At 38.0% G+C, this 22,018-nt stretch overlaps 1 protein-coding gene and 1 pseudogene across 2 annotated transcripts in view; both read right to left on the bottom strand.

Annotated features, from left to right (window-relative positions):
- The window catches only part of smyd3 (SET and MYND domain containing 3), a 286,640-nt gene that overhangs the window by 126,849 nt on the left and 137,773 nt on the right, over positions 1–22,018 (bottom strand). The window lies entirely within an intron of this gene.
- LOC137091705 (5S ribosomal RNA) lies at positions 4,249–4,365 on the bottom strand (annotated as a pseudogene).

The raw sequence follows: 22,018 nt of genomic DNA, 5'->3' as shown, positions 1-22,018 counted from the left end.
TCCTGTTAAATTCTTTATGCACTGCATGCAACAACTTTAAAAACTCACATTTTAGTTTAACAAGATACTGATGTGTAACAGAGTTTAGGAATGACATTTACAAAGGCACACTATGTAAGATTTTAGGATTAAAATGTCCAAAAATCACTAGAAAAATGTTTTGTTGGCCTGTGTACTTATCCCAAATGATTCCAACAATGTTTAAACCTAGAGAAATCAGCCATTTTAACCAGGGTCCTGTCAATGATGACATATCTGCATTACCCTCGATTTCCAGTTTTACATCCATAGAAACCACGGAAACCAAAAATGCTTTAATATACATTATTATGTACCTTTTTAACATGTCACACTCGAGGCCCAGCCTTCATTTCCATTCATCAGCATTGTAGCTCTGCAGTTGGATACTATTATCCGCGTCTCGTGTTTTTAAGAGCAAAACGCTTTCAGTTTGATCGTCCCCTTTCGCCTGTCACTCAGATATCAAAATTGTTGTAAAATGGAATATTGATGTGGGTGAATGCAGACAGCAGCGCAAAGTTTAAAGACATCACAGAATTTACTGTGATTTTGGTGCTGATGTGTGAACGGTATCGTACTGTAAAGTCATTCTACAAAAAACTTTTAAAGGGGTGATGAATTGAGAAATCAACTTTCCCTTGAGCTTTTGATATATAAAAGGTCATGGTAATATAAGAATAGCCTGTACGTTTCAGAGCTGAAAACTGCCTTGTTAGTCAAAGAAAAGATTTTATAGACATCAAGGCCAGAAAACGATCAATTTCAGAATGTGCCACATCTTGACGTCATCGTTCATTTCACTGCGAAATCGTTTGTAAAAAAGTCTCAGGTAGATGCTGGATTTGCAGAGATTAAAACACAATGCCTTCTATATTGAATCTTACAGGAATGGCGCAACACACTTACGTGAGTAAAACATGTTTTTTATATGTGATAGTATTGCATTATTACAGATCATTTTGATTATGTGTACGCGATTAACAGAACATATGCTGTATCAGGCTGAAGAATCCTTTATTTGTTGGTTAATTGCGATTTGGGATCAGACTCAAACATGTAATATTATAGGTTTATGTAATATTAAAGGGGGGGGGGGGGGAGGGTGAAATGCTGTTTCACGCATACTGAGCATTTTACACTGTTAAAGACTTGGATTCCCATCCTAAACATAGACAAAGTTTCAAAAACTAATGTTGGACGGTTGATGTTTCTGTGTCAAAAATACTCCTTCCGGTTTCTCACAAGTTTCGGAGAGTTTTTTCGGAGAGTTTTCCGAGTATGGCTCGGCTTGACGCTAATAAGAGCGGAAGGTCCTTGTATGGGCCGTACGGGCTCTTCTCCTGGTAGGGTGCGCGCGCGCGTGTGACTAGAGCGAGAGAGGAAATGCACGCCCATAAACACTCTCTCAGGTGCAGATCCAGTCGATCCAGGCGCCGCGCTCCACTTTATTCCTATGTGACATGACAATAAGCGACTTCAACGCTTCAGCACAGCATTCCGGGAAGGCAGCGCTGCATTTGACCCGATTTGAACGCAGAAATGACGGGAAGCTTCACAACATCGCTTCAATCGTGTCGCAAAGTGGATCTCCACCATTCACTGCTGTCAGGACTTTACCAAATCATACCAAAGAAGTGTGTTTTTACAGAGCGGTCCCAGCGATAAAGGTTCGGTCCTGCTTTGGAAGCAGCCGGTGAGTAAAACTGCTTCAAATGTCTGTGCTGTTGGCTATCGTCGCGTGAGTAAACATCAGTAAACGACACGATCGCGTGCTTCGTCATTCAAATGCGCTAACGGTTACTCCATTGTTGTTCTATCTGTAACGTTACACTAGTCTGACGTGCAAAACCGTTTTGCTTGCTACTGCTAAGGTTTAGTCGCATACAATAGTCCATAAACCGAATCATGTCCTCATAAACTGCGAGTAAAGACACACAATTGTTGACATGCCACTAAATACAGTACATACCACAGAGACGGACGTCCTGCTGTTGCTGTTTCTCCTGTTCAATTTATTTCAGCCTCCGAATGATTCTGGATCATATATCTATCAGCTGAGAATCGATAGCCATGAGTTTCTCCACGCTTGGCTTGAGGACGTCACCGCTTTGCGCATTCGTCATTATTTAGCTCCGCCCACACGATACGCCTCCAGGCGCTCGTTTTTTCCGGAAAGACTCGGTACAGCCTATATTTCTTTTATAAATATAATAAAACTAAAGACTTTTGGGAGATATGAAGGATGCAATACTACTCTATAAGTACTCAAGATTGACATGAGATTGACTGAAACTGAGTGTTTCACCCCCCTTTAAGTTTTCCTGTCAGCAGGCCGATGAATCTTAAATAGTGAAATAACATTCCTTTCTTGATCTACGTGGTTCACTCTCTTTACTTGATATTTGAAGGGCGCGCATGCACACGTGCGTGTGTGTGTATGCGTAGTTCGTGCTTTTATCCACCGATTGGGCGGGACAAGAAATACAAAAATAATATTTCAATCAATTGCAGGTGGATGAGAAATAAATCATTGTGTTTGTTTGATAAAGATGTTTATGAGCCCTATGAGAAAATCATCCCGGTTGTCGCTTTCAAAACAATCCCTCCCTAATGTGAACTGACAGGGAAGCAGAAGCTTATTAAATATGCAAATCTTATCACACAAATGTCATTAGTTGACCTCAGACAACAGTATAGAAAAATTAAAAAAGACAGTTCTTGACACCATTAAAGATGCCCTAGAATGAACATTTTTATTAACATTGCCATAGTGAAATAATAGAACATGGACATCACATACTGTGAGTCTCAAACACCATTAGCTCCTCCTTTATATGTAAATCTCGTGAATCAAAAACACCACGGAAAAATAAGTGATTCTCAACATAAGGCCAACCGTGATGGAATCGTTGGGGATCATTTATATGCAGGGCCCCAAAATTTGCATATGTCCGAACATGTGCATTGTCAGGCGGAACTGACGGTGCGAATCATCAGGACTGCAGGTAAACAAGACATCTCGAGGATAGCAAAAACGGCAGCTCTCATTGACACACGTCATATTCCAGGCTGTAAAGGTGACATGAGGACATTTCTACCCTTCCCACAGATAAAAATTGTCATCGGTGGTCCCAGCTCTTTACAGGTCATTGACCAGCTCCTCCGTGTATTTTTGAGCTGATTTGTCCCCTTTCTTAGGATCGTTGAGACCCCACAAAGTGAGATCTTGCATGGAGCCATTTCCACTTCTTCCATTTTCTAATGATTGCTCCAGCAGTGGACCTTTTTTCACCAAGCTGCTTGGCAATTTCCCCATAGCCCTTTCCAGCCTTGTGGAGGTGTACAATTTTGTCTCTAGTGTCTTTGGACAGCTCTTTGGTCTTGGCCATGTTCATAGTTGGATTCTTACTGATTGTATGGAGTGGACAGGTGTATTTATGCAGCTAACAACCTCAAACAGGTGCATCTAATTTAGGATAATAAATGGGGTGGTGGTGGACATTTTAAAGGCAGACTGACAGGTCTTTGTGGGTCAGAATTCTAGCGGAGAGACAGGTGTTCAAATACTTATTTGCAGCTGTATCATACAAATAAATAGTTACAAAATCATACATTGTGACTTCTGGATTATGTCTCTCACAGTGGACATGCACCTACGATAACAATTTCAGACCCCTCCGTGATTTCCAAGAGGGAGAACTTGCAAAATAGCAGGGTGTTCAAATACTTATTTTCCTCATGGTATATAATAATAATAATAATAATAATAATAATAATAATAATAATTACTTTTATATAGTGCTTTTCTAGGCACTCAAAGCGCTTTACATTGAAGGGGGAATCTCCTCAACCACCACCAATGTGCAGCATGTCCACATGGATGTTGCGCGGCAGCCATATTGCGCCAGAACGCTCACCACACACCAGCTGATTGGTGGGGAGGAGACTGAGTGATGAAGCCAATCATTATATGGGGATTATTAGGGGCCATGATGGACAGGGGCCAATGGGCAAATTTGGCCAGGATGCCGGGGTTACACCCCTACTCTTTATCGAAGGACATCCTGGGATTTTGAATGACCACAGAGAGTCGGACCTCGGTTTAACGTCTCTTCCAAAGGATGGCGCTCTTTGACAGTACAGTGAGTGTCCCCATCACTATACTGGGGTGTTAGGACCCACACAGACCACAGGGTGAGCGCCCCCTGCTGGCCTCACTAACACCTCTACCAGCAGCTACCTGGTTTTCCCAGTTGGTCTCCCATCCAGGTACTGACCAGGCTCAGCCCTGCTTAGTTTCAGTGGGAAACCAGTCTTGGGCTACAGGGTGATATGGCTGCTGGCAATATATATATATATATATATATATATATATATATATATATATATATATATATATATATATATATATATATATATATATATATATATATATATATATAAAAGCCAATTATATATATATAATTTTGGGCACCATTGTGTGTATGTGTATGTGTGTGTGTGTGTGTGTGTGTGTGTGTGTGTGTGTGTGTGTGTGTGTGTGTGTGTGTGTGTGTGTGTGTGTGTGTGTGCGTGTGTGTGTGTGTGTGTGTGTGTGTGTATACACACACACACACACACACACATACACACAGTGGTGCCCAAAATGATTAGAACACTGGGCATTTGGGAGTCATCTTATTGAGCCTGGATTTATTTTTATTTATTTTACCCAAAACATCTTCTAACTATTTCTGGAACTACCTGCGACAGAAGGAATCTGTTGGAACATTGAAAATGATGGATTGGCCCCCTTAAAGTCTGGACCTCAACCCGATTGAGCACATTTGGGGTGAGTTGTAAAATAAACTGGACAGATCTATTGTACATTCAAAGAAAAGCCTTTGGCTTCAGTTGCAGAAGGCATGGGGGTAACATTAGTGTTGAAGTTCTCAGAGGAAATACTGTACATTTATAAAACCGAATCCAAAAAAGTTGGGACACTGTACAAATTGTGGATTAAAAAAGGAATGCAATAATTTACAAATCTCATAAACTTTTATTTTATTCACAATAGAATATAGATAACTTATCAAATGTTGAAAGTAGCGATGCACAGACACCATTTTTTTTTTAGAACCAGTATATTTTATATATATATATATATATATATATATATATATATATATATATATATATATATATATATATATATATATATAAGGGGTGTAACAGTTCACAAAATTCACGGTTCGGTTTGATACGATACACTGGTGTCACAGTTCGGTTCGGTACGGTACGGTTCGGTACGTTTTAGATACAGCAAAAATACAAAAATTGGCAGATAAATTACCTTTTTTATTTTTTTAAACTAACAAAGTATAATTTTTTTTTAAAAATTGTTTATATTGAACAAAGATGGAGCTATACTTTACTCATCTTCTATGTAGTTACAGAAATAGACATTAGCTCTTTACAATAGCTCTCTCCACACTTTTTTCACACACTACTGCTTCTGTCATCCCTGTGGCCAAATCCTCACTTGTGTGACTCTCAAGGGGACGTGTCTGAAGAAGGTGGCTGTTCAGCTACCATTCATTGTTAATGAAATGTGCTGTTACATTCAGGTAACTTTGTGTAGTCTTTGACGTCCAGCAGTCTGTTGTCAGAGCAACCGCTGTTGCTTTGGCCAATTGGTTCTCTATTTGGGCTTTTGTTTTTTAGTACAAAGCAGGAATTACTGGCTAAAATGGGCTTGTAAAGGAACATTGTAACGGGGCTCAATTACTCTCTCTTAGTCAGGGGCATTGCCTGTTATGTCGTTTTGGTTATTGGCTTCCTTGTTGAACGCATACTATTATATTTTACATACTTTTTATTTTCCAAATCTAATTAATTAGACCAAGAACCGTTCGGTACATAATGCGTACCAAACCGAAAGCCTCGTACCGAACGGTTCAATACGAATACGCATATCGTTACACCCCTAATATATATATATATATATAATCTATGACAATTGTATAAAATCTAAACATTTAGTGGGTAAAAAATAAAGGAAACCATAAAAGTGAAAAAGTGTAGCTCTAAATCTGGTAAATTGTTACACAAAATACATTAATGAAAAACAAGTAAATATATTCAAAGAAATAGGGCCTACTAAGAAATTACATTTATTTAAAATTTATAGTAAATGTAGTTTAATGAGGCAGCAACATATTATAGATAGGGCAGAACAAGAAAGGCTATTAATAATCTTTCGTAGTGCAAAAGTATTGTAATACGAGCGGTATTAATATACAGAGCAGTTTAAAGCGCGTACGCGCATCCCGTATGCAGGATGACGCGCTTGAAGCAACACTCTGTCCGCATTGAGAAATTCAAAAAACAAAGGGAAGATATATTGATGCATAGTGTTTCTATGCAATATTTTATTGAGACGTTTCTTTTAACAGTTTAACATTTCATTTACTGTGTGTGAAAAGCAATATAATCTCTAGTCCAGTGTTGTGATCTAAGTGACACCCAGAAAAAAAATTAACACGATTTAGAGCAATAAACGCTAGCAGATAATCGTTTTTTGAGAAACCATAGACCGTTATCTACAGATCAAGCATAATAACAGAAACAATGAATAATCTTGGAGAGAGTTTCGTCGCGTTGACTGTCGTAACCAAATGCTAAACACAGTTTGAAAGCTGAATAGAGAGTGGCTGAAAGCCACGGCGGAGGGAAGCATGCTTTGACGTGAAACCCTAGTTGAAAGTAAGACATTGTGAAATGTCATGCCAAATATTAGATCATTTTGGATTCCAATAGAGCTACACATTCCAAAAAAGTTGTGACAGGTAGAAATAAGAGGCCGGAAAAGTTAAATGTACATATAAGGAACAGCTGGAGGACCAATTTGCAACTTGACCAATTTGGTCAATTGGCAACATGATTGGGTATAAAAAGAGCCTCTCAGAGTGGTAGTGTCTCTCAGAAGTCAAGATGGGCAGAGGATCACCAATTCCCCCAATGCTGTGGCGAAAATAGTAGCAATATCAGAAAGGAGTTTCTCAGAGAAAAATTGCAAAGAGTTTGAATTTATCATCATCTACAATGCATAATATCATCCAACGATTTAGACAATCTGGAACAATCTCTGTGCATAAGGGTCAAGGCTGGAAAACCATACTGGATGCCCGTGATCTTTGGGCCCTTAGACGGCACTGCATCACATACAGGAATGCTACTGTAATGGAAATCACAACATGGATTCAGGAATACTTCCAGAAAACATTGTCGGTGAACACAATCCACCGGGCCATTAGCTGCTGCCGGCTAAAACTCTACAGGTCAAAAAATAAGCCATATCTAAACATGATCCAGAACCGCAGGCGTTTTATCTGGGCCAAGGCTCATTTAAAATGGACTGTGGCAAAGTGGAAAACTGTTCTGTGGTCAGATGAAACCAAATTTAAAGTTCTTTTTGGAAAACTGGGACACAATGTCATCCGGACTAAAGAGGACAAGGACAACCCAAGTTGTTATCAGGGCTCAGTTCAGAAGCCTGCATCTCTGATAGTACAGGGTTGCATGAGTGTGTATGGCATGGGCAGCTTACACATCTGGAAAGGCACATATCAATGCTGAACCATCAAGTTCTAGAACAACATATGCTGCCATCCAGATGCTGTCTCTTTCAGGGAAGACCTTGCATTTTCCAACATGATAGTGCCAGACCACATACTGCATCAATTACAACATCATGGCTGCGTAGAAGAAGGATCCGGGTACTGAAATGGCCAGCCTGCAGTCCAGATCTTTCACCCATAGAAAACATTTGGAAGTTGTTATTCATAACAAATATATGATAAATCTGGCATAAGTGCAAAAAAACAGCTTCATATTATGTCACAAACAGACCCAAAAGTTATTTTACAAAACTGCCTTAATACAAAAGTTTGCATTGTATTCATGGGCATACCCCCTAGCTAAGTGTCAATTTGTTGCTAAATGAATATAAAAACATGCAAATTGTATGCATTACAGAAAGCACACACACACACAGAGTCTGGTTCACTATCTTTGTGGGGACTCTCCATAGACATAATGGTTTTTAAACCATACAAACTGTATTTTCTATCCCCTACACTGCCCCTGCCCCTAAACCTACCCATCACAGGAAACATTCTGCATTTTTACTTTCTCAGAAAATCTCATCCTGTATGATTTATAAGCATTTTGAAAAGATAGGTCATCTCAGGTTTTACTATCCTTATGGGGACATTTGGTCCCCACAATGCAATGTAAATAAGGGCACAAACACACACACACACACACACACACACACACACACACACACACACACACACACACACACACACGCACACACACACACACACACACACACACACACACACACACACACACACACACACACACACACACACACACACACACACACACACACACACACACACAGGATTTACAAAGGCATATTTATATACATTTTTAATTCACACTTTATAGATGTACTGGATGGTCTGGACTCACCAGTTCCATTTTATTTCCTAAAGCTGCTGACAGACTAATAAGGAGTGTATACAAAAAATAAATTTCGTATGTTTTTTAGTGGTCACAGTATTCTTTTTTTTCTCACATAATGCATTGACCAATTCTTAAACAGGCAACATTTCGTCAGACAACATCGCTGCATCACATATAAACAACGCACCCCAGTAAAAATGAACAACACTGTTGTTACATGACTGTGTTTCATGGAAATGAATGCATCCAACCGAGTCGTTCTGACAGCTAGGTCTTCGATTTCCATGGGTTATATACGTTATGACTCAACAAAAACAAACAAAGAACACTGCGACATACACAGAGCATGCAATGCTCCCATGGTGCACTGCGGCCACAGAGGATGCGTGCATTAGCCACTGAAAACATTGCTCTGGCAATGCCCGTCGGCCATGCAATGTACATTTTCCAAAAAGCAATGCATTTCAGGTCAAATGATGCTCATAACACAAAACAACAGGATTAGAAGTCAATGAGTATAATCTCCATGAATCTTTTGATCATTTCATGCTTCTGGTAATAAAAGCTTACATCATGCGAACACAGTGCGAGAGAAGAAACAGTCTGTTTCAGCAAACTTTTTGGTGCTGTGCTTGGATGCAGACATCAAACATTTCTCGCTCCTTTCATACTGAGTGCTTAGTTTGGAGGAAACTTCTGGCTTTGTTCTAAATTGATTGGATTAGATGGAGAACCTTGTGAACTCCTCCATCAAGATGCTGTTCTCATAACAGCTAATTTTAGATGGATCCCCTTGGCTTTCGTCTTACCCTTCCTGTTCTCTTCTATCTCTCTCTCTCTCTCTCTCTCTCTCTCTCTCTCTCTCTCTCTCTCTCTCTCTCTCATGAAGGCCAAAGGAAGTGTCAAGGTGACTTATTTTAAGCAACCAGTCGTCACTTCAGTAAACCAGATATGCTAAAAATAGAGCTCTTAAAGTGTTCTATTCACACGTGATTAAGCAATATAAATCTCAGTTGGGATCAAACAATCGAGGTGAAACTCATGGAACCTGTCAAGAACATGGTCATATTTTAGCCTTAAACTCTGTTTATGACCATTAAATCTTTTTAGTTCATTCTAATTACCAGTATAATGGACATTATTGTATTTGTTGTACAACCTTTAATTTATTCTGGCTGATAAAAAAAAAAGGCATTATAGTACAGAAAATCATAGGATTTACAAAAAAAAATATTAATAAAAAATAGATAAAATCATGACACGGTGGGCCTGAAATAAAATAAAAAATAAAATGCTGAAATGAACTCATTTTGGTTGATTATGATATCACTTTTTAAAGGTGCCCTTGAATGAGTTGAAACAATATGTAAAATTGTCCTCTGATATCTAAGAGGGTATTTGGCTTATTTAAGGGCAAAGATTTGTCCAGATACAGTTTTACAGGTCCATTTACAACCCTAGAAATTGTCGCTAGGATGTAATGCTCTTTTTGCCTTATGGAAGAGTCATTAATATTAATGTTGAGCTCTGCTCTGATTGGCTTATTTCAGCAGCTCAAAGAGCAAAGCATGACATTGTGGCTCAACAAAGTGGCTCGTGAGTCCTGACCGTCCTGACCGACTGAATGACACTTTAAGCAGAACATCTCAAATGGAGATTGATAAAATGCAGCCTGCTTGTTTATTGGCGTTTTCAGATCATCCTTGTAATGTTGTACATATTAATGATCCCATCGATTGCATCACCGGCGGCGTTATGTTGAGAATCACTTATTTTTCCGTGATGTTTTTCATGCACCAGATTTACATAAGAAATAGGAGGCAATGGTGTTTGAGACTCACAGTATGTGATGTCCATGTACTGAACTCTTATTATTTCACTATGGCAAGGTTAATTCAATTTTTCATTCTAGGGTACCTTTAAACTTTGTTACACAAAGTTTTTTTGTAACGTTTCGGTCTGAATTACGACAGCTCAAAGTTGTAAGCAAAGGGAGATACACTCTTTAAATATTAAACGTTTCTTTTACAGGAATCACTTTTTAAGGACTATCAGAAATGGCTGGTAGGGACTACACAAGCTTCCTCCTAGGTTAGTGACATCACTAACCCTGAAATTTACATAAACCCTGCCCCCAAGAACACGAAACAAAGGGGGTGAGGTTATGTTTAGAATTTATCGATTATCATAACAGAATATGCTAATCACTCCACCTCAGCTACATACTATCATCAACCATTCAGAAGCATCCTGTTGCATTCTACATGTTGTCACTTCATCGTGAGTTTCTCCATTATTGTCAGACAGCATTTTTTTATTCTCACCTTCAAAAAGTGACAATTTTAACATGCTATAAAAAATTATCTGTGCGATATTTTGAGCTAAAAACTTCCCATATACACAGAGACTTATTTTAAATCTTTTAAAAAGGGGCAATCAAACACTTTTAAATTGAATTTGAAGATAAAAGGAAAATATGCAACATTTGTATAGAATAATGGCAAAAAACCATAAATAAACATATAAGTTTCTGACCATGAAGTCTACTTGCATTAAGCACACCGATCACTGTCATGACAAAATAATAATCATAATAATTGATTAAGAATAAAAATACACATTTTTAGTAAATTGTCCATTTGAAACATGATAGTGGGGCTAAAAAAATTAATAAAAATAAACAAACTAATATAATTCATAAAAAAAAAAATTTTTCCATTTGATTGATGATGATAATGAATAAAATGTAAAAAAAAAAAAAAAAACTTTTTTTTAGTATACTGTACAAATGATCCTTTTGCTCTCTGGGGTGAATGTTAGGTGTCAATGTCATGCATGTTGTCATGATATTCACACGTTCATCCTATGTATCAAAAAATTAGCAAAAGCCTCATCTTGAATGTAAAATTACACCGTACTGTATAAACAACATCTAGTAACGCTTGACTACAGGATCTTTTGAGCCCTGATGAGATTTTGGTGCCTCTTTTGCCCCTGTTAGAGCACAAGGTGAGCAAATTTTGATGCCTTGGCACGTGCTAATTGTTTGTACGCTGTAGTGTTAGGTGAACAAACCTCCCCGCGGGGACCTTCCCTGATCCCATTTGCATCTCTAAAAGGAATGAGGAGGAATGAGTCAAGGAGGGCCGGCGAGGTTTGTCAGGCGGCGAGGCGAGCGCTGTTTAGCCCAAGGTCATTGCTACTTGAGCAATCTCTAATGCGTCCACATAGAAAAGCTTGACAGCGTGCAATCCAATTACACCCAGCTGGCCGTTTTTTCTGCTCGTATTATATAAAAATGTAATGCAAATATAAACAAATTGGCAGCCTTCATGCACAGCAAGGATCAATGAGGGGAAAGTGGTCTGATATTGGGTGGCTATGGACTGCTAATGGAGATAATCCTTCAGGAAGGCTGCACAGAAAACGGCCCAGACACTTTGAACGAAGTAATAAACACTGATGTGATAAAGTCATAGTGTGTTTGTGCCTGTCTGAACTTTAAATGCCAGTTCCTTTAAAGACCCCATCAAATCAAAACTGGATGGCTTTTAGTGCACGTCTGTTAGCACTGAATCCATTTACTTGCTAGCAAACTCCTAGTTCAAAATGTTATTATATACAGTTCACATTTAGATTCTTTCTCTTCCACAAAACAGAAACACAGAAAATAAACTAAAATAAACTAAAATGATTTTTAATTTAAAGGTGCACTATGCTAGCCTGGATGCCAGCCAAACTTAGCCCTGCCCACAAAAACTTTAGGTCGGGCAATTCGGTCTGGCATTGCTCCATAGAGGAGTGATTATCCCCGAACAGAAACTGTTTGGACCAATGAAATCATCAGGGCGGGGTTTAGACGATGATGGACAGATGATCAACAGTAACGTAATCATGACGTCATCAAAGGAGCTTGGATTATATTTGTTTGAATCTTAAACGGAGAGCTTGTTTGTATATGCATTTGCCATCTCAATTTCTCTCAGAAATGATGATGATGTTGGGTAAGTATTCTGTGTATCATTAAATTATTTTACAACACTGGCAAAGATCGTGTATTCCAGCCTGATTTCAGCGCGCGGCAGGGTTGCCAAGTTTTTACAACAAAACACGCCAACTACTAGCCCTAATAGCTTCTCGGGGGGGGGGGGGGGGGGGGGGGTTCCTCCAGGGAAAAAAATGGTGCTTGGGGGTAAAATGTGTGTTATTTTGGCAAGGTTGCCTGCTAAAATTCGCACTCATGGGTCTATATATCACATAATAGTCGTTTCAACCCGAGGAAAAAACACGGACTTGACAACACAGTGCAGTTGAACTCTGTTGGCATTTGACAATGCGTCCAATTGATGTCTTTCCTGGTTCGGTTGAGACACGCCCCATAATCACAGCCCAATGGATCAGTATCAGACTCATTTTCTGACTAGAATTGAGTATGACCACGTCAGGCTAGCACTATGCAACTTTCCGTCCGCTAGAGAGCGCCTATTCAAAACAAAGGTGTAGTTTGATGATGCCAAGTGTGAGCGCAGTATCTTGGGACATGTTGTCTTCACCTCACAGCCAGGGGAAAAGAATCAGGATAGGACTCGGGCAGAAATCATGTTCATGGATGTTATTAACGTTACTGTAGTGTAAAGCAGAGCAGGACCGAGTGTTGTGGAGCTGAGCACGGCTCCGGAAGCGATTGTTATACAAACATACACCTCGCGAGTACAGGGACTTTTATTATGACGGGACGGGACACAGTTACCGGGCGCAAGCACTTCCGCGTTTCCGGTCATGATTATGAGGTAATGCAGCTCTGTTTATCATATTAGAAACATTTAAGTGTGTTTAAAATGATGTTATGACGTTACTCTGTGCGTTCGCTCGGCGCTGCTGTGACATGTTCACACTGCTAAGAGAAAAGCGCTTCTGCAGAATAAAACCGAGGGTAACGCAGATATGACGCAATTGACAGGCGACTCACTCAAACGCTATACTGAAACGTCCCGGTCCTTGGTTAAAATAGCAATTTTCTCACAATTTACAAATAGTTGGAAACATTTGGGATATTGTAAGAACTGAACAAAATATATAACACCGGCCTAGTGGTTTTTGGAAATTTTACTGCAAAAATACTACATAGTGCACCTTTAATTTAATAAAAACGCTATAAAATGATTTTGAAGGGTAAAAGAAAAAAAGTTCTTAATTTTCATGAAGCTACTGACACAAATTTAAAAGAATTTTGCAGAATCAGAACAGATTTAAAATTTTTGGGTGAAATACAGCTTAACGCTAATTTAATAAATGTTACAGCAATAAAATCAAACACTGACAGATTTGAAAAGTAGGCATTCAGGTCTGGCTCCAAAATTATATGCAATCCCCCCTTTCCACAATCAAATCAATAACCAAATGGATAAAATCCCATCCCATATTTTATCCCTGAAATATCTCTGATAAGTCTGTCTAGGATCCCAAGTTAGTTAGTTTCTCAAACAGATGGCTGCGTCCAATGAAGGCTGCAAATCTCTGCTGTCACGTCATCAAACATCATCTCAATTTAAAGGATCCTTGGAAGGCAGCCTTCGTTTCACGTCCTTCATTCGGCCTGTTTTGAAGGCTACATTGGATGTAACCTTCGTAGCTCTAAATGAAGTGTATGTAAAATTGTGGTCAAAACTGATACTGCAATCACTTTCAAATTAATAGAGCGGTGTATCCCTTCTCCCCCACCCCCCTGACTCGAGGTTGCCAGAGTTGGGTTGTTTTTAAGTCAGCCATTTTTAGAGTGTAGATGTGGACAGGCCTTTGGTAATCACTGTTACAAACTCTACGGTTCCATTCAACAGAATTCCTTTCATTCAGTCTAACTAAATGTTTTTTAAATCGTGTACATGTGTTGCTCACTAACAATAACAGACTTCCCAGGTATGTTAGATGCCCTCTAAAAAATGCTGGGTTAAAAACAACCCAAGTTGGGCTGAAAATGGACAAACCGAGAAATTGGGTTGTTTGAATGGGTCCATTCACTGGGTTCAAAAACACAATTACTGGGTTTGTTCATTTTCAACCCAACTTGGGTTGTTTTCAACCAATCATTTTTTAGAATTTGTGTAAATTTAGCAATTAAGGGATGGCAAAATACCTACTAAATGCAGAATACTAGAAGGTATGTGCAGGATGTATGGTTAAAAACATACGTGACATCCTCCCCAGCCTCTGTATTGTCTAGTAGTATTAGTAATGTCTCCTTTGTGGAGGTAAATGAGAAAATGGTATACCTCTAATTCCAATTTTGAAATGTCATTAGATTATAACTATTATTTTGAGCACAATGCAATCTATATATAGACTCCAATAAGCAAGCCTTAGATGACATACACCCTTTGTAGCTTTAGTAAATTAGAACAATTACGTTGGGTGTCAGATGATCTGTGCTGGTGATATCTTGCCCAGGGAACTTGTCATTATATAATTCACAGACCTCAACAGAAACACTCTGAAGGGTCACAGACATAAAAGATGCTGAAGTCTTGAAAGCACATACTGTGAGCTAACTTCAGGTCCATGCCACAGTCCTTCTCTAATACTTTTTGAAAATATCCCATTGACATTGTCACAATTTCAAATTTGGCAGCAATCACGTCATTGCAACATTTTCATACTTAACTTTGATTAGTATTATTTATTGCATATTATTATCTGGATACTTGACATATAAAATGTCTATGGCCTATGGCGGTGTGTTCAGACGCATTGTTGGTGCATTGCTATTTTGAGGCAACTGAAAACGACTGCGCCATTGACCAACAAAAGCATCGTCTAAAGTCAATAGTGCAGTATTTTTGGTTATTTTAAGGGCACGCTATTAATATGCGCCTATATATGGAAGCAGAAAAGACTCTTTAATAATTCACCTAAAAAACACGATGCACACATATGTAGCCAATTTCACATGCATGAAACCAAATTCACGTGCAGAAAAAAATATTCACGTGCGTTAAAAAAATATTTTACAACTGTGCACACAAACTTTCAAATGTTTAAAATGTACAAGTTTGTCCATGAATGTGAATGTACAGAATTGTCTTGGATTTGTGTGTGTGTATTTTTGAGACTTTCCTGGCAGCGCTCTCCTCCCACCCGGATCAGTCGTATACTTTAGCTAATCAGATTTAGGCTTATCAATTGGACAAACAAGCGAACATAACACATGAGCATATTCAAGCAAAAGCCAGCATATGTTAGTTCTCATGTAATGTCCGTGTAATGTGTGTTTGAATAATGACATGCACTGAGCCTCTCTTCTCACCATCATTAGTAGACACGCCCCTTACCTGCTGATTGGCTACAAGTTTGTTATTGGACTCGGCCCCAGCCCGTTTTGTAAAGCGGTTTTGAAATAACACTTACCCCACCTTTAAGAGACTAGGTACTACTCTTATTGCCCTGGCGTGCAGATCATTCAACTAGCAAATGTGCATCTGCGCTATATGCTCAGATCATTAAAATAGGTACAAAAATAGGACGTTTATTAATTTATTTATTTACTTAAAGGTGCCCTAGAATGATTTGAAACAATATGTTAAATTGTTCTCTGATAACTACATAGAGGGTGTGTGGCTTATTTAAGGGCAAAAATGGTCCAGATACAGTTTAACAGCTCCATTTACAACCCTAGAAATTGTCCCCAGGATGTAATGCTCTGTTTTTGCCTTATTTGGAAGAGTCATGAATATTAATGTTGAGCTCTGCTCTGATTGGCTTATTTCCGCCACTTACAGCTCACAGCAGTTCAGTGAAGCGGCTCGTGAGTCCTGACAGAACACAGACCGACTGAATGACAATTGAAGTAGGCCTATGATGTTTTTGCATGCTTGTATTAAGAGTACATCACAGTTACTGCGTAACCTACATTGTGACAAACATTATATAAACATGCAATATCGTTGACGAAAAAAGACAAGTCTAAAATGTAGACTGAATGACACTTTAAGCAGAACATCTCAAACGGAGATTGATAAAATGCAGCTTACTAGTTTATTGGTGTTTTCAGATCATCTGCGCGTGACAGAGAGCTTGCGCGCTTGCGGTTGCCAGATTTCAGTAATTTAAATCCCCCAAACAGAGTTTTTCTGTGAAATGAACACGTATACTATCCAGTGTTTTACCTAAACATGTCCAATCTGGCAAACATATGCATGCAAGCTCTCTCTCTCTCTCGCGCCTCCAATAAACAAGGAGGCTGCATTTTATCAATCTCCATTTGAGATGTTCTGCTTAAAGTGTCATTCAGTCTACATTTTAGACTTGTCTTTTTTTTCGTCAACGATGTTGCAAGTTTATATGTGAGTCACAATGTAGGCTATGCAGTGACTGTGATGTACTCTTAATACAAGCATGCAAAAACATCATAGACCTACTTCAATTCTCAAAAATATAAATACATAACTCATATTTTTACAAAATGAATAGCCTTGTCAAAAGACTATGATTTCAACTTATATGGTGGAAAAGGTGACGTTTGCTAGAAGGATTGAGTGAACGATCTGTAAGCAACGTATCTATGGTTGTATTTTGTAATACAAAATAATATTACTCTTTGTCATTAGACACACTATTTAGTTTTGTATGTTACTTGGTGTTTCCTGTTGTTACTGTACTAGCATCTTGCGTCATCTAGACAATGCTGTCTCTCTAAGAAACTTTCAATTTAATCAGAAATTGTTTAGACAGTCAATGAGTGGATAAATTACTACTTACTGCTTGCAGGAATACAGTTGCCCCTTTCTTCAGTTTAAGACGCTGAGCGAAGCTTGCTTGAAATGGGTCGTACAAACGAACGATTTTGAAATAAATTGTTGTGGTATCCGATTATAATAAACCTCAACCCTGACTGTTGACATGAAAAGTCCTCACATCTCCTGCACAGCCTGAACATGACGTGTCATGAGAGCTGCCGTTTTTGCTATCTTCGAGTGTCGTTTGTTTACCTGCAGTCCCGATGATTCGGCACCGTCAGTTCTGCCTGACATGAACATGTTTGGACAGATGCAAATGCCAGGGGCGTGCATATAAATGATCCCCAACGATTGTGTCACGGTTGGGTTTATGTTGAGAATCACTTATTTTTCCGTGGTGTTTTTGATTCACGAGATTTACATAAGAAGTAGGAGGCAATGGTGTTTGAGACTCACAGTATGTGATGTCCATGTACTGAACTCTTATTATGGCAAGGTTAATTCAATTTTTCATTCTAGGGCACCTTTAAACAAATGTAACTAAATGTATTTTAAATAAATGAAAATTATTCTTATACTATCTGGATACTTAACTACACATAAATGGCCATCAATTTTTTCAAATGTATTTATTCAATTTAAATTACAGTGATTAAAAGCATGACATTTAAATAAATAAATAACTGCTTATATAAATGCTGTTTTGGGGCATTGTTGTAGCTATAAACAATGTTATACATCAAGATGGTCTACATAAAGCTTGCAGTACATTCAGAAAACATGTATGCAAATATTTTGATTGTCATAATTGTGGTACAGGCATCCTGAGTTTATAAATATGCATTTAAATGTCAGTATGTGTAGAGGAGAGCTAGATGTGCATGTACACGTGGCAGTCCTGTCCGTGTGTGTGCTTGGTGTAGCGTTTCATAATAAATGGTGATTTAAGGCCTTCTGTTTGTTTCCTCGTGATAAACTGCTGCCCAAAGCCATGAAAATTACCCTCATCCATCTTGTGGTGCGGCAAAGCGGTGCATCGATGCAAAATGGAGCGGCGTAAAATGACCCACAGTCACCGTGTCTGTGTTAAATATAAAGCCCCGTTCACTTCTTCATTTACTAAAAAACTCATTAAGCACACTACTGACAGACTGCTGTCCACAAGCATCCACCACTCTGCTGTTCAAATCAAAGCAGACAGGTTACAAGCAGAGGCAGGGAGTGAAAGATATTGCAGTGTCAGGTTGGGGTTAAAGGTGTCGCTAAATGTGTATAGATGAGAGCACTTACTCAAAATCTGCGACTGCATCCCCATACGTTTGTGCATTTAGTTGACCAGAACTGAACTATTGGGACATACTACCGTGTCAAAAAAATTGCCTTTTGCTACTAAAGACCACTCTGTCACATCTAGCTAAATCCCCTAAAATTCACTATTACCTTCAGCATTATATTGACTATTTAGACATATTTATTTGGCATACTTTTTGCATACACTGTAAAAATAAATAAATAAATGAAATATTGTGTATCTGCAATTCTACAGCATTCATACTGTGACATTACTTTACAGAGTATTACTGCAAAAGTAAAATACAGCTGATATCTGTAGTTTTCCAAATTACAGTAAAACACTAGCAGCAGAGATGTCAAGCAATATACTGTAATTCTATAATGTTCATACTGTGAATTACTTTACCTTTTACTGTAAAAATGAAACGCAGCATATTTCTGTGATTATTTCAATTTACACACATCTGCTGGAAATACTTTAAATACATTATTCTGAAAAATAATCTGTAAAATAAGCAATAAAGATTTATTGGTGTCAACATAAATACTGCTAATCTGAAAAAAAAAAAAAAAAACTTTAAAAAAGACCTGTTAGCTGAGCCAAGAAAGAAGGCACACAGATTATGATTTTCAAAATAAAAAATACATAATGTCTGCTTGAAACTGTGGCAATAAACATAAGCATTTCAAAAGCAGCCCCTTACAAAATATATGAAAACGATGGATGGACAGACGGACGGACGGACGGACGGACGGACGGACGGACGGACGGACGGTCGAACAGAACAATGGATGGATCAACTGACATATAATGATAGATAGAACGACAGACAGACAGACAGACAGACAGACAGACAGACAGACAGACAGACAGACAGACAGACAGACAGACAGACAGACAGACAGACAGACAGACAGACAGACAGACAGACAGACAGATAGATAGATAGATAGATAGATAGATAGATAGATAGATAGATAGATAGATAGATAGATAGATAGATAGATAGATAGATAGATAGATAGATAGATAGATAGATAGATAGATAGATAGATAGATAGATAGATAGATAGATAGATAGATAGATAGACTATTTAGTATAAATGTTATGCAAATTATTCAATCTGGGTCTTATTCCAGCATTCAACATGGTCAGAGCTTAGGATAAATGGCCCACACCAGCTAAATGAGGTTATTTAACTCCAAATGTGGCTGGACATGCTTTATGGGGGAAGTATTTCTACAGGGACCTTGTGCATGCCAGTAGTCACATATAGGGCTCTAGAACGGTGTAAATAATTCACAGTAATGGTCTCGGTGTGTCTAAGACAGGCTGCCGTGACTAGATGAAATATTATGGCAAACATAATTAAGCCATCAGTGCACTTTGTGAACTGGGGGTTGTTTGTCGTCTTCTTGTCAGGTCATGTGATTGGAGAGGTGATTGCTTTGTGATGACTTTCCAAAAAATACTCACTGACTGACTGATTTTAGCCTAATGTAGGTTTACTGTCGTTGCTCTCCCTTTAAGAGTTTAAAAACAACTAAATGTGAAAAAATACTGTGAAATAATATTATGTTTTAAGATAGCTGTTTTCAGGTTTAATATATTTTAAAATATAATTTATTCCTGTGATATACATCTGAATTTTCAGCCATCTTCAATGTCACATGATCATGCAGAAATGATTCTAATATGCTGATTTATCTAAATCGCTTATTATCTAATTTGTTTAATTTAAAATTGTATATTGTGCTATTTTGCACATTGTCTGTATTCAAATATTTTTTTTTACATGCAGTCATGTGGTTTTGATGACATTCTGGTATTTAATGTGCTTTATGAAATTATGTATGATCTTTAAACACGCTTTTTCATATTTAACACCATTGTAACTGATCAGGTTAGTGCTTCTCTTTGTTGTAAAATGGATTTGCGTATGTTCTTTTTCTGAAAGTCAAATGAAGCATTTATGTGCTAATTCTGTTTATAGGCTTTGGTAAACCAGTTTAATTAAATCAACCCACATGTGTAAGTCTGCCTTGTCTAACTAATATATCACTCCCTGATTTGATTGATCTACTGTTCTTGGAATAGTGAGAAGATACGGTTCACTGCTTAACTTAACAGCCTACATATTCATCTTAGAGTCATAGTATAATAATCTTTATTTATGTATGTTTATTTATTGCCATGCAATTAGGGCTGGTGCGGATTTTGTTTCACTCATTTTCAAGCCATAATCTATTACAAAAACCTATTACATGGACAATTTCGGGGGTTAAATTTCTTGCTACAGGCGCAATAGTGATAGTCCAGGATCAAAGAAGCAATCTTTCAGCATCTAGCCCACAACTCCCTCAAAAAAGCTTTACAAAGCGAGGGATTTTCAGTGCCACATGATCCCTCAGAAATCATTCCGATATGCTGATTTGCTGCTCAAGAAACGTTTCTTATCATTGTTGAAAGGTTGTGTTGCATCTTATTTTTGTAATACCGTGATACACTACTATTTGAAATTTGGGGTAAGATATAAATTGATTAAAGTGACAATAAAGATCGTGTTACAAATATTTGTCAGTATAAGCAGCAAAAAAAGTTAAACACTGATAAATAAGATCCAATATTCATAACTGTTCACCAATAATAATGGATGATAATTGATCACTAAATCAGAATCAGAATAAGCTTTATTTCCAGGTATGTTTACACATTCTAGGAATTTGTTGTAGTGACAGAAGCTCCACAGTGGAACAGAATGAGAGTGACAAGACAGACAATAAAAATAACAAGTCTACTAACTAAACTGTAACTAAAACTAGATTTTTGAGTGGTGGTTGCCAGGGCGTTGCTATACAGTAGCTAAGGTGTCCTAGTGGTTTATAGGTTGAATAATATCCCTGATATTCTAGTCATAGGGCCGTTGAAATAAAGTATTTTGTGAGGGCTTTTGTTTGTTTGACCATTAAAAAATATAATTCTGAACTCTTTAAGCATATCACGTAAAAAAAAAATTTTTTAAGTAAAAAAAAAAGAGTGCATATGCAATCACTCACGTGCTACTAACGGGTTAGTTGGCCTCTTCGTGGAATAAAAATGTCTCCATCTATCTACCTATCCATTGTAGTCAATGCATTGGATTTGCAAACACTAAATAATTCATGATTAATATATCAGTGCAAGACAACGAGACAAGCCAATGCTAGCAGATCACAAATGAAACAAGCACAGGTCAACACCAGAGTATCTCAGAGGCATTCAACAACTAAAGCAAGATATTTATTTGAGCACTGGTCAATTATAGCATTATAGCTCAAGTAAACAAATGGCAGACAAAGAGATAAAATAAGTGTGCGCGTATGGGGGGAAATCTTCTACCCATTCTAATCAATCAACAAATGTCAAAAAACAAACCTTTTTTTTTTCACGGTTTGGCCTACTTTTACACAGTTGCCAATG

This window comes from Pseudorasbora parva, chromosome 10, assembly GCF_024679245.1.
Source record: "Pseudorasbora parva isolate DD20220531a chromosome 10, ASM2467924v1, whole genome shotgun sequence".
In the NCBI taxonomy this organism is placed as follows: domain Eukaryota; kingdom Metazoa; phylum Chordata; class Actinopteri; order Cypriniformes; family Gobionidae; genus Pseudorasbora; species Pseudorasbora parva.
The sequence above is the reverse complement of the archived record's forward strand: the minus strand, read 5'-3'. Positions and strand labels throughout refer to the sequence as shown.